The 12500-nt window shown below is 39.2% G+C and overlaps 1 protein-coding gene and 1 long non-coding RNA gene across 4 annotated transcripts in view; one reads left to right on the top strand and one right to left on the bottom strand.

Annotated features, from left to right (window-relative positions):
• Nucleotides 1-12500, bottom strand: part of LOC136856602 (uncharacterized) — a 346791-nt gene that overhangs the window by 46800 nt on the left and 287491 nt on the right. The window lies entirely within an intron of this gene.
• The window catches only part of LOC136856601 (ligand of Numb protein X 2-like), a 56489-nt gene that overhangs the window by 25295 nt on the left and 18694 nt on the right, over nt 1-12500 (top strand). Inside the window, exon 1 of one of the 3 annotated variants that reach the window (XM_067134532.1) lies at nt 3511-3694. The exons of the other annotated variants lie outside the window; for them this stretch is intronic. The gene's annotated coding sequence lies outside the window, so the exon portion shown is untranslated. Of the gene's footprint in view, nt 1-3510; nt 3695-12500 lie in introns of those variants that run through there. 3 annotated transcript variants of the gene reach the window in all.

Below are 12500 nucleotides of genomic sequence, written 5' to 3'. Positions count from 1 at the left end.
TCCCAGCGTTTGGCCTTTGGCCTAAATCCTATATTCAATGAAATTCAATCCACGGGCAGTTTCGATATCATGAAGACCCGGTCATGCCTGGCTCCCTAGAATCAAGCTTGAGAACTGCACAAAAAAAAAAAAAAAAAAAAAAAAAACATGCTCACAACCGGTTTTCTGTCAAGTGGCGACAAACCTGTTATTTAGACAAAAAAAAAAAAAAAAAAAAGCAGGTTGTTACAGGTACTCAAATGATTCCTGGAAACACAGAGAAAGGCGGAAAAATCCACATACCGGGCGAGAATAGCATCCCGGTCTAAGCAAATTTCTAAACAGCATTTTGGAGTGTTGTAATGCATTGGTTAAGTCAACTGGCGTCGTTATTTTGTTTTCTTTCAGCGTAGATTCAGTTGTTATTATTATTATTATTATTATTATTATTATTATTATTATTGCTGCTAAGAAATTCACAATCACGTGAAAAACAATCTTTGTGATAAAAATTCACAATTACATAGTAAACTATATTACATAGCAATATAGTTTACTATATAATTGTGGAATTTTATTACATGATGATGATGATGATGATAATTATTATTATTATTATTATTAAAATACTTTTACCAGGTCGCTGACCTGATTATCAGCTCTCACGTGTGCTTGCGGAGGTGTATACTCACACAAAGCACACATACATACATACATACATACATACATACATACATACATACATACATACACACACACACACACACACACACATATATATATATATATATATATATATATATATATATATATATTTTGTGTGTGTGTATATATATATGTGTAACCTGTATATGCAACTTTTTATTCTTTCTTTCCCTCAGTCCCACAGCTTTATTCCCTATTCGGGCTCCCCTGACAAAAAAAAAAAAAAAAAAAAACCAGCCGTAACCCCCTCAGCCAATCAGCGGACTTCTACGAAAACAAGTCGTTAGAGCGTAGCCTCTCTGCGGTCCACCAATCGTGATTCGGAATTACGGCTGTCGTTCGAGTCTTCCCGGTATCTACTGGGCCAGGGCCGGAATGCAAGTAATTATTAAACGATTTGTGTGTGTTACCGCTACCTCCCGACCTCCCGGCCTCTCCGGGCGAGGGGAAATTGACCTTGATGATGCTGGGAGCGCGGTTGATATTAAAGATATATAAAAGAAAGGTAAATGGGGTGGGCAGTTTTAGATAGACTTAGGAACGCAGAGAGAGAGAGAGAGAGAGAGAGAGAGAGAGAGAGAGAGAGAGAGAGAGAGAGAGAGAGAGAGATTATCATTATATTTCTTCTCATTCTCTGCTGTCAAACAGCTACAGAGAGAGAGAGAGAGAGAGAGAGAGAGAGAGAGAGAGAGAGAGAGAGAGAGAAAGAGATTACATCGTAGCTTCTCATTATATTTATTCTCTACCTCTAGTAACAAATGTCAAACGGCAACACTGAGAGAGAGAGAGAGAGAGAGAGAGAGAGAGAGAGAGAGAGAGAGAGAGAGAGAGAGAGAGAGAGAGAGAGAGAGATCAGCTTATTCTTCGTGTTTGTGATCTTTCCCTGGAAAACCAAACTTCTTCCAAATTCTGAGTGATGCCAGGCACTCGCTCCTCGTAAACTTTAGGTGTATCTGAGGCTTCACTGTTAGTTCCAGACCTCTGGAAATGTATCGTTCCTGGAAAATGGAAGCATTCCATACCACCAGCATTTATGCATAAGGCCGTTTGCCTCACAAGTCAGATGCATTTGTCGTTAGAAGATGAAATTTTAGATATATTAAAACTGTCTACCTTGCGAGGTCTGGAAATCTCTCCCTCCCTTAGTGTTTCCAGAATATTTGAATTATTTACCTTTCCTTCAAGGATGAAGTTAAGAACTTTCTATCCCCCCTTTGTGTTTCCAAATTTCATTCAAGCATGATTTTCAGAACTCTCTATCCTCCTTTGTGCTTCCAAATTCCCTTCAAGCATGAATTTCAGAACTCTCTATCCCCCTTTGTGCTTCCAAATCCCCTTCAAGCATGAATTTCAGAACTCTCTATCCCCCTTGTGTTTTCAAATTTCCTTCAAGCATGAATTTCAGAACTCTCTATCTACCTTTTTGTTTCCAGAATATTTGGATTTTTTCAATCTCCCTTTCTTGTGTTGTGAGTCTGGAACTCTCTACCTACCCATGTTTACCTGGCCTTGGAGCTGTACACCTCCCTCCACTAAAATGATTTGGAATTCCCTACCTCCTTCCGTATCTCCAGAGTTGAACGACCTTCTAGAGTTTACGAGGCAGACTTAACATTAACAATGAGTAAGGAGTTCAAGAACACCATCTTATTTTTTTATACTCAAAAATAATTTATATTTTACATGGCGTTGCCTTATTTTCTTTCTTTTATCTTTTAAATGTCGCAAAACAAATATCAAAATTAGTGAAGAGAAAAGATTATAATTCTATCTAATTTCCTCTGAGTAAAACATGCCAGGCTCATTTTTGCAACTCTTGTCATCCTTTTTCGGAATGTTTTTTTCCGCGCTGCTTTCCAGCGGCATAGCTCACATTCCAGTGCATCTTGCTGGAAGGAAGAGAGAGAGAGAGAGAGAGAGAGAGAGAGGAGGAGAAGAAGAACAGGTTACATTCGTGGCTTCTCATGACATTTAATGTCTACTCTAACAGTAAAATATGTCAAAAGGTTGCACTAGAGAGAGAGAGAGAGAGAGAGAGAGAGAGAGAGAGAGAGAGAGAGAGAGAGAGAGAGAGAGAGAGAGAAAAGGAAACGGGGTTACAGTCGTGGCTTCTCATTATATTTATTCTTTACCTCCAGTTTTTGTTTCCAGTAAAATATGTCAAAAGGTTCCACTAGAAGAGAGAGAGAGAGAGAGAGAGAGAGAGAGAGAGAGAGAGAGAGAGAGAGAGAGAGAGAGAGAGAGAGAGAGAGAGATTATATTCTGTAGCTTCTCATTATATCTATTCTGTACTCTACCTCCAGCAAAATATGTCAAAAGGTTGTGCGAGAGAGAGAGAGAGAGAGAGAGAGAGAGAGAGAGAGAGAGAGAGAGAGAGAGAGAGGAAACGGGTTACAGTCGTGGCTTCTCATTATATTTATTCTTTACTCTTATATTTATTCTCCTACTCTACCTCCATTCAAATATGTCCAACGGCTGCACTAGAAAAGAGAGAGAGAGAGAGAGAGAGAGAGAGAGAGAGAGAGAGAGAGAGAGAGAGAGAGAGAGAGAGAGAGGTTTATACGACCAGAAAACCTGACCATTCGACAACACACGCCTTACTCGGGGGGGGGGAACTGTATGTAATTAACTCTGCCTTTAGTACCATAGACTCATCGACCCCTTTTTCCCATAATCCTCCGCTGAATACCCGAGAGACTCCGCGTTTATTAAAGAATAAAAACAATAATAAAAAAAAATAGTTTCAAACTTCTTTATTTCTTTTAGTGATTAACATAAAAATAACTTTATTCAAGACGCGTGATTCTGTTTCGATTCTGCTTCGAGGTTCGTATATGAAGCTTCGGACTGACTCGTGAATGGGATCTTCTGCTTTAATACTACTACTATTACTGCTACTGCTACTACTGCTAGAACTACTGTTACTACTGCTCATGCTCCTACTTCTACTACTGATGCTCCTGACGCTTCTGCTTCTGCTACTGCTTTTATAATGTTTTCTCTGCTCAAGGTATGGACTGGTTTCGTTAATTTTGGGAAACGATGGTGTGTGTGTGTGTACTTACGTGTCATAACTACATACTATTTTCACTCTCTCTCTCTCTCTCTCTCTCTCTCTCTCTCTCTCTCTCTGAAAGATGATTAATTTGACAATTTTCCAGAAATGAATCAAAAGTTGCTAGAGGACGATTCAGTATTTTGCACACTAGTGAAGAAATGTGGGTTTCTTTATTTCATCCCAAGAACAGCCATTTCTCTCTCTCTCTCTCTCTCTCTGAAAGATGATTAATTTGACAATTTTCCAGATATGAATCAAAAGTTGCTAGAGGACGATTCAGTATTTTGCAAACTAGTGAAGAAATGTGGGTTTCTTTATTTCATCCCAAGAACAGCCATTTCTCTCTCTCTCTCTCTCTCTCTCTCTCTCTCTCTCTCTCTCTCTCTCTCTCTCTCTCTCTCTCTCAAAGAAAGGAAGAAATCAAACCAAGAAAACACAAACTCTTTGGTGGCTGTAATTATGAAATTTGTCGACCAAAAATCTAAGTTAATGGTGCCCAAGATTCCAGTCTCTGAAGTCTGGGACATTTGACACAAGGGTATGCCATCCATCAGAGTCTCCCGCCCCCTGCCCCCTCCCCGACCAAAAAGGTCCTTTCCCCTCTAAAAGCTACATTCATAGCTCTCCCAAAATCTAATCAGTTATGGCCGTTCATGAGTCGCAACTATGGTCAAATCTGCGTAAAATCTTCATATAACTTTTTGCGTAATCCTGCTAAATCTAAACGCCAGGTTTTGCAACTAAAGAAATCAATAGGTCGCCCACTGCTTGGAATTCGAATGTGAAAGCTTTCACTTGTGAAAAGTGCGTGTTACTGCTTCCACAATGAGTGGATATATAAATATTCAGTGGTACGTAGCAGTGGCGTACATTGTACGCATACTTAATACAAGAGTGCTTTAAGAAACCGACGTACACACAGATTAATACCGTTATCTCTATGAGCTTTTATTTTTCAGGATTGTTTCATCATACTGACATTTAAACATTTTATTTCTTATAGCTTTCGGCTGGCATTGATATGTATAATCTGGTGTATGAACAGTTTAGTGACCTCTGAGCTTTGCCTATTAACACTAAGCGCGGTTTCATCATGACAGCTTGAGGTATTTCTTCATAAAATCTATTTATATGTAAAGAAATTGCTATCATTTTACAGAACTTCTAATTTCTAAGTTCTTGTCCCATCTTAAGAGATGAAGGCGTCTATACCCAGGTTTTCAAGGTTAATATAATTTAAGAGGATTTACTTGTAAATAAATTGAAAATAAAGGCAATTTATGCAAGGCGTCTCCATCACGTATAATTAAATGATGATCTGAGGAAAAGTAAAACAGAATGAGGTTTCATCTCTCTTCAAACTTATCAAGAGAGTAAAAGGCATATGGCCTCCACCGATCCGCATTTTATGCAAATTAACCAAAATCATGTAATACACAGAAATTCACTGCCTCACAAAAAATAGAGAGAAAAAAAAAGCAGTTGTGGGCCAGTGGTGAACACAGGGTTCAAAAGGCAATGATTCACTCAAATCTGCTGCCAAGGCTGCGAATATTTTTTCTGAAAGCAAATTCCTGTCCGTGGCAAGCCGGCTGTACACTGAATGTCACTGAGTTGTCAAGCATGGTTTTCCAAAGAAGCAAAAACAGTGGAGTAACTCTTGACTCTTTGAGATGCAAGTGGTGTGCCTGCAAGCAGCAACAAGGAACGAGAGACTTTGAAAGTTTTTAAACTGCCTTGACTGACCAGACACCAATCTGCAGGACAGAATGTCTTGTCCATTACTGCACTTTCACTGCAGCCAGGCACGAAAGCAGTGACCTATAGAACGATATCGTCAACGCGTCAGAAAATTTTCGTAAAAATCGAGACGGATCTTCTTGCACAATCTTGCTAACCAACAAACAAAAAAATATTTATGAACTGAACTTAATCCATAACATCACTGTTAGAGGCTATATCGAAATATCAGTAAGTTAAAGAAAACAAACCTATACTCGTAATACATTCATATCAAATGTGTGCGAGAGCACGTTTAGCGAACAAATGATAAAAAAAAAAACATGTCTGAGACACACGTATCTCTAAGGCACGAAAAAACTTACAAGCAAAATTAGGAGTTCCAATAACGGCTACAGATAATTCGCATATCAATAGGTTTTATAAAAAAAAAAACACACACTTTGAAAGACACCCTACCTGATATTCTTCAGTGCGGGTTAAAATGTCATGAAACTGTACATGATTGTATTTCATGTCGATTCGAGTGCTGGCATTGTTCGAAATTGGGGGGTTGACGGCCGCGCTGAGAGAGAGAGAGAGAGAGAGAGAGAGAGAGAGAGAGAGAGAGAGAGAGAGAGAGAGAGAGAGAGAGATTATATTTGTGGCGTCTTATATATTCTCTACTGTAACTCCAGTAAATGTTATTTATGTGGAATGACTGCACTAAAGACAGAGAGAGAGAGAGAGAGAGAGAGAGAGAGAGAGAGAGAGAGAGAGAGAGAGAGAGAGAGAGAGAGAGATTATATTCGTGGCTTCTCATTCTTATTCTCTATTGTATCTCCGGCATATATTATTTAATATGTGGAATGACAGCACTGAAGAGAGAGAGAGAGAGAGAGAGAGAGAGAGAGAGAGAGAGAGAGAGAGAGAGAGAGAATAAGGAACGGATCATATTCGTGGCTTCTCATTACATTTATTCTCTACTCTACCTCTAGTGACGTATGTCTCAAACGGCTACACTAGAAGAGAGAGAGAGAGAGAGAGAGAGAGAGAGAGAGAGAGAGAGAGAGAGAGAGAGAGATTATATTCGTGGCTCCTCATTACCGTTGCTCTATTCTCCCTCTAACGAAAAATGTCACTTGAAACTCCTCCGCAGTGTACGTGACACTCGATTCGTCATACTTTTCAAGGGAGTCTCCCGTATATATAGGCTGCCCCTCGCAATCTGAATTCTGTTCTTGTTTTCGTCTGAAATGACAGGAATCCTCTTTCACTCCGAGGAACTTTGATAACACGGTCTGGCAATGTCGATGACATGTTCTGGCGATGTCGATCAAACGTTCTGGATATCTTACGAGCAGTTAATAAGACTGAGCGTTGCTCTGCAAAACGAAACTTCAGCACTGACACGAAAATTATGGCCATCTTTGACGCTGGCATAGCAATGGATTTCATCTCGAGGCCAGGAAAGGATTGTATGTACTCATCCTTCGCTGAGGATGTTCATTTTCCGTGATGGTGGGGGGGGGAGAGGGGTGAGGGAGATTTTGTTCCTCGTATCTCTCTATAGTCCAGAGGCCCTACCCAGATCTGGTAGATTATACAGAATTTAGGCTAAATGCCAAGCGATGGGACCTACGAGGTCATCCAGCGCTGAGACGGGAAATTGACAGTAAAAAAGGTTTGAAAGGTGTAACAGGAGGAAAACCTCGCACTTGCACTTTGAAACAATTGTTAGAGAGGGTGGAAAGTAAGACGGAAGAAAGAAAATATGATGAACGGAAGTACAGTAATAGGAATGAAAGGGGTTGCAGCTAGGGGCCGAAGGGACGCTGCAAAGAACCTTAAGTATTGCCTACAGTGCACCGCATGAGGCACAATGACGGCACTACACCCCTAAGGTGCTAACCAGATCTGGTGTCATGCATGTTAGCAAATTCTAGGCTGGATATCATTTTGATATTACGATCCTCCCAGGTTGGTTACGAAATAGTAGTTATCAGGGCCACGTTTTAAATGTTTTAGAAGAATCACTGGAAAACTAAAGCTGTAATCAAAATTTATCAAACTACCTTTCTGATAAGGCTACCGGAGTTGGGTTACTTAAACGTAGTTATCAGAATCATGTTTCATATGTTTTAGAAGTTATGTGGGAAAAACTTTAAAGATAAAATCAAACTTGATTAAGCTACCTCGTTTGAAAAGGCCGCTAAGTACAGACGCACCGCTATGGACATGGGAACTAAAGTGGCCATTATAAAACAATTTGCCATCTGACTGGGTAACAAATTCTGGGTTGGCCTTCGACCCACTCCGATGGACACGTCTGACGAAATAATAAAAAAAAAAAAAAACACGCACACGCACACACGACGCAGGTACTCGTAGCAAGAACCTGTCGAACAAACACACACGACCAATTTCACAGTCACTTAACAAACGCATTCAGCTAGTGAACAAAAAAAAAAAAAAAAAAAAACCACACACAAAAAAGGGAGACAGGATATCAAATGACGGGCGATTTGCGCATGCCTGATCTCTTCTTTTTCATTGTCTGTTTTTTTTGTTTCTCTGTATGTTTCCTTTTTTTTTTTTTTTTTTTTACTGTGATTAGGGGTAGGTCGTTTTGCGTCAGTGGTACCTGTCTACATAATTTAGCGTCTGACAAACAGCAGGCGGATTAAGTACGGTGTCTGGTGAGAGAGAGAGAGAGAGAGAGAGAGAGAGAGAGAGAGAGAGAGAGAGAGAGAGAGAGAGGGGGTTATTATGCAGCTTTTGTTTCTCTCTCTCTCTCTTTCGTAATCTCCATTCTGCGATTTCAGTTACGCTATCATGCTGATCAAGATCCCAAGAGATTTTTTACAATAATAATAATAATAATAATAATAATAATAATAATAATAATACATTATTGTTGATACTACTATAATTACTATGACAATAATAATAATAATAATAATAATAATAATAATAATAATTATACATTATAGTCGTTCCTACCGTTACTATCATTTGAACCGTAACTCCCCCTATGACCTTTACCATTGCGACGCCATGTTTAGTATAAACAAATCCCGTGTAATAACTCGTCAATGGCGCCACGCTGGCTGCCCCCGACGACCCTTCCAATGAACACATGAACCCCTCCCCTCAACCCCCTCCCTACCCATTCCCCCTCCCCTCAAAACCCTTACCTACTATTCCCCCTCCCCTTCCTTACTCTTTCCCCTACCCTCAATACCCTCCCTACTATTCTCCCTCCATTCACCCCCTCCCTAATATTCCCCCTTCCCTTCATCCCCTCCCCTCACCCACTCCCTACTATTCCCCCTACCCTCACCCCTCCCTAACATTCCCCCCCTCCCTACAATTCCCCCCACCCTCACCCCTTCCTAACATTCCCCTCCCCTCACTTTCTCCCTAACCTTCCTCCTCCTCTCACCCCCTTTCCTATCATTCCCCTCCCTTCACCCCCCTCCTCACCCCCTCCCTACCATTCCACCTCCCCTCACCCCTCCCTACTATTCCCCTCCCCTCACCCTCTCCCTAACATTCGTCCTCCTCTCACCCCTTTCCCATCATCCCCTCCCTATATTCCCCCACCCTCACCCCTCCCTAACATTCGCCCTCCTCTTAATTACCACCCACCTCCCCCTCATTCCCCTCCTCCCCTCCCTACTATCCCCCATTCCCCTCCCCGCCTTGGGAGCATTTTCCCGGTAGCGTGGAGCGAAGCGCAGAAACCGAGAAAGCCAGAAGCCATTATTAAAAACCATCGACCAGTTCCCGGTAAAACCTTCCCTTCCTTTATTTAGTCGTCGGCGGGCGGCGGCGGCGGGACGCCCCTGTAAGTGGATTTATTTTATTTAGGCGGTGCGAAGGGCTTCTTCCTCCTCCTCCTCTTATTGTTCTTATTTTTTTTTGTCTTCTTATTATTATCATTTCTTTTGTCTTCTTTTTCTCCTCCTCCTCCTACTCCTCTTCTTCTTCTTCTTCTTATCTTCCTCCTCTTCTTCTTCTTCTTCTCCCCTCCTCCTCCTCCTCCTCCTCTCCTTCTTCTTCTTCTTCTTCTCTTCCTCTTCTTCTTCTTCTTCTTCTCCCCTCCTCCTCCTCCTCCTCCTCCTCCTCCTCCTCTTCTTCTTCTTATCTTCCTCCTCTTCTTCTTCTTCTTCTCCCTCTCCTCCTCCTCCTCCTCCTCCTCCTCCTCCTTCCTCCTCCTCCTCCTCCTCCTCCTCCTCCTCCTCCTCCTCCTCCTTCTTCTTCTTCTTCTTCTTCTTCTTCTTCTTCTTCTTCTTCTTCTTCTTCTTCTTCTTCTCCTCTTCCTCCTCCTCCTCTCCTTCTTCTTCTTCTTCTTCTTCTTCTTCTTCTTCTTCTTCTTCTTCTTCTTCTTCTCATCTTCTTCTTTTTCTTCTTCTTCTTCTCCGTAGCCTTTGTTCTTGGGGAGCCCTTCTAAGTATTCCGTAGAAGTAGTAGAGGCGCTCACTCACTATACTACCTTGCATTAAGTCGCTCTAGTTAGAGAAGGGGAGGGGGGGGGGGAGGGGAGGGGGGTTTGACTTGCTGTGTTGGCGGATTATGACCCTCGGTCTTTTGTTTTCCCCTCCACCTCTCCACCACTCCACCAATCCTCCCCCAACACTCTTTCCTTGGCGAGAAATTTGGAGGATTTCTCGGTTTTCCATTTTTTTTTTTTTTGCATTTAATTTTTTTTTTCAAAGATTAGTTTTTCAATTTTTTTTTCTATTTTTGGTATCTGAAACTTTTTTTTGTTTTTAAAGATAGGGTCTATTAATTCTGAGGGGTTTATAGATTTGAGAAGCAAGATTTACTTTTATTTAGTTTGGAAAGAGTTTAGTTTATTCTATGGCTGTATTTCCGTTAGGTCGTTCTGCATATGTATATATATATATATATATATATATATATATATATATATATATATATATATATATATATATATATATATATATATATATATATATATATATATATATGTATGTCTGAGATTTATTGAGAGACATTTAAATTTATAAAAAAATATTTATAAAAAAGTAAAATATACTAAGTTTACTTTGTTTACAAACCCCAATGAATAAATAAATGTTCACATAAATTTTAATAAGGTTTAACTACGTCATGCATCAACTTATTCGTACATACATTATTGTCTCCCACCTCCATATTCCCAGAATCATTATCATTTCTGTTACGATCATTATCGTTGCATCATATATCACTGAAGTCATTATAAAAGCCATCATCATCAGCACACTGTCATCACTATTAATCTGTTCTTTATTCTCGCGTTCGTCAGTTCTCCCGTAAATAAAAAAGAACTTCATAAAACTTAGATTTTCCTACGCAGTTGGAAAAAAAAATAATAAGCGAGCTCCTCTAAATTCAATTGGCCTCATTTGGAATTCAAGGTTCGCAGAGAGAGAATATCATTACCCGTCTAATTTTTATCTATTTTTTTTTTCCGAAACGCTTCAGTGATTTCAAAGTTTCCGTGTGGAGATTGTGGGAGAATTTTTCATCTTTTTACAGAAAAAACGTTATATGTTTTTTTTTATGTGGTAGAATTAGTATTTGTTTGGCTTTATCGGTTCAGTGTTGTGTGAGAGGTTTTCTTTTTTATATTTTTGAAGAATTTTTCTTTATTGAACTGACTTGTTGATGGCCAAGTGCTACGCATCTATCAACAGAATATGTCAGTTATAAAAGTAATAGATAAATGACGAAGCTGAATAATATTTAGTTTTATATATATATATATATATATATATATATATATATATATATATATATATATATATATATATATATAGTATACATACACATATATAAATATAAATATGCACACACATATATAAACATACACAGTTGTGGCTTTCTTCACCAATAATAATAATAATAACACCCCGTGGAGTTCTCCCCCTGCCCCCAACCCCTAAACTCCAGGCAGTCACTGGAATGGAGTAATGGAGTGGGTGGAACTGAATCAGGGAATTTGCTCTCATGGAAGTAATTCCACTTACTGATAGAAAATTCACTTCCGGGTAGTTCCCCTTCACTTCAATGGATTAGGGGGAGGGGAGGAGGGGGGATTTTTTTTTCTCTCTCTCTCTTTAATTTTTCTCCGAATAATCCCACATTACCTTTGTGACTCGGGGATTTACTCTGGGTAAAAGTGTAAATTGGTGTGCTAAGTCTGCTCATTTCGTATTTTGATTTTTCTTTTTTCATTTAGGAACAGATACTGAACATTAATCATGAAGGGAAATTAGTTTCTTATTTAGAAATACGAATTGAATATTAATCGCGACGGGAAACTAGTTTTTTTTTTAAATTTCGGAATACGAATTGAATATTAATCGTGATGGGAAATTTTTTTTATTTAAAACACGTTTGAATATTAATTGCGACAGGAATTTTTTTAATTTAGAAATACTTATTGGATATTATTCGCGACGGGAAATTAGTTTTTCTTTTTTAGAAATCCGTATTGAATATTAATTACTACGGCAAATTAGTTTTTTTTTTATTCAGAAATACTTACTGAATATTAATCGCGACGGGAAATTATCTTTTTTGAAATTTATAAATACGTATTGAATATTAATCGCGACGGGAAATTAGTTTTTACCCTGAAATTTATCAGTGTACATTGAATGTTAGTTATGATTGAATTTTTATTGTGACGAGAAATTAGACTGCACTTAAAAGTGATTGAGCGCTGGTCTTCAAAGTGGCTGAATTCCAGAAACCGGGAGAGGAGTATTAGAGAAATATTAATAGTACTTAATATTCAGAGAGCATCAGAGAAATATTAATAGCGATTAATATTATTCAAACGGTATTAGCGAAGAATAGTGGTTAATATCATTAAGAGAGTAATAATGATCGATTGATAGTGATTATCATTACAACTTGCGGGTTTATTGCTAACACGCGCATGCGCAAAGCCTTAAAAAAAAAAAACATGACCTTGAGCGATGTGACGTCACCTCTAGGAAACCTAAAAAACATTCGCAGG

The sequence above is a fragment of the Macrobrachium rosenbergii genome, chromosome 36, assembly GCF_040412425.1.
Source record: "Macrobrachium rosenbergii isolate ZJJX-2024 chromosome 36, ASM4041242v1, whole genome shotgun sequence".
In the NCBI taxonomy this organism is placed as follows: domain Eukaryota; kingdom Metazoa; phylum Arthropoda; class Malacostraca; order Decapoda; family Palaemonidae; genus Macrobrachium; species Macrobrachium rosenbergii.
The sequence above is the reverse complement of the archived record's forward strand: the minus strand, read 5'-3'. Positions and strand labels throughout refer to the sequence as shown.